Genomic DNA, 617 nt, shown 5'->3' with positions numbered 1-617 from the left:
TGTCTATTTCTTTTGCATTGGTTGGTTTCTGTCTTTTCCATTAGGTCACAAACTCTTTATGAGCTGTGAGTGTTCAAAAATGTCTCCTGACTGACCAGCTCCTATTCTTTGATAATATATGAACTTATCTTATTCTCATAACTTTTTTTTCTTGCATTGCTTTCATGGATTAATGTAATCAGAACACCTTCTGGCATTCTGAAAACACTAACAATGCTGAGGAAATTATTACTTTTTAAACATTTATTTTCTCTGTTCTCATGCTATAGTCCCCAAAGCAGACATAATTTTCTTACTGCTGATGTTGTCAATCATGAAAACACTGGTATACCACAATATTGCTTCTCTTTTTAAGTTTCAATTTTTGGCCATGAGGCATGTAGGATCTTAGATCTTCGACCAGGGATCAAGCCCATATCCTCTGCTTTGGAAGGCGAAGCTCTAACCATTAGACCAGCAGAGAAGTCCCCAAATGCCCGTGTGAAAAGGAGTTCATCAAGGCTGTATATTGTCACCCTGTTTATTTAACTTATATGCAGAGTACATCATGAGAAACGCTGGACTGGAAGAAACACAAACTGGAATCAAGATTGCCGGGAGAAATATCAATAACCTCA

The sequence above is a fragment of the Bos grunniens genome, chromosome 24, assembly GCF_055505025.1.
Source record: "Bos grunniens cultivar Pamir isolate PY7600 chromosome 24, Bosgru_T2T1.0, whole genome shotgun sequence".
Taxonomy (NCBI): Eukaryota; Metazoa; Chordata; class Mammalia; order Artiodactyla; family Bovidae; genus Bos; species Bos grunniens.
The sequence above is the reverse complement of the archived record's forward strand: the minus strand, read 5'-3'. Positions refer to the sequence as shown.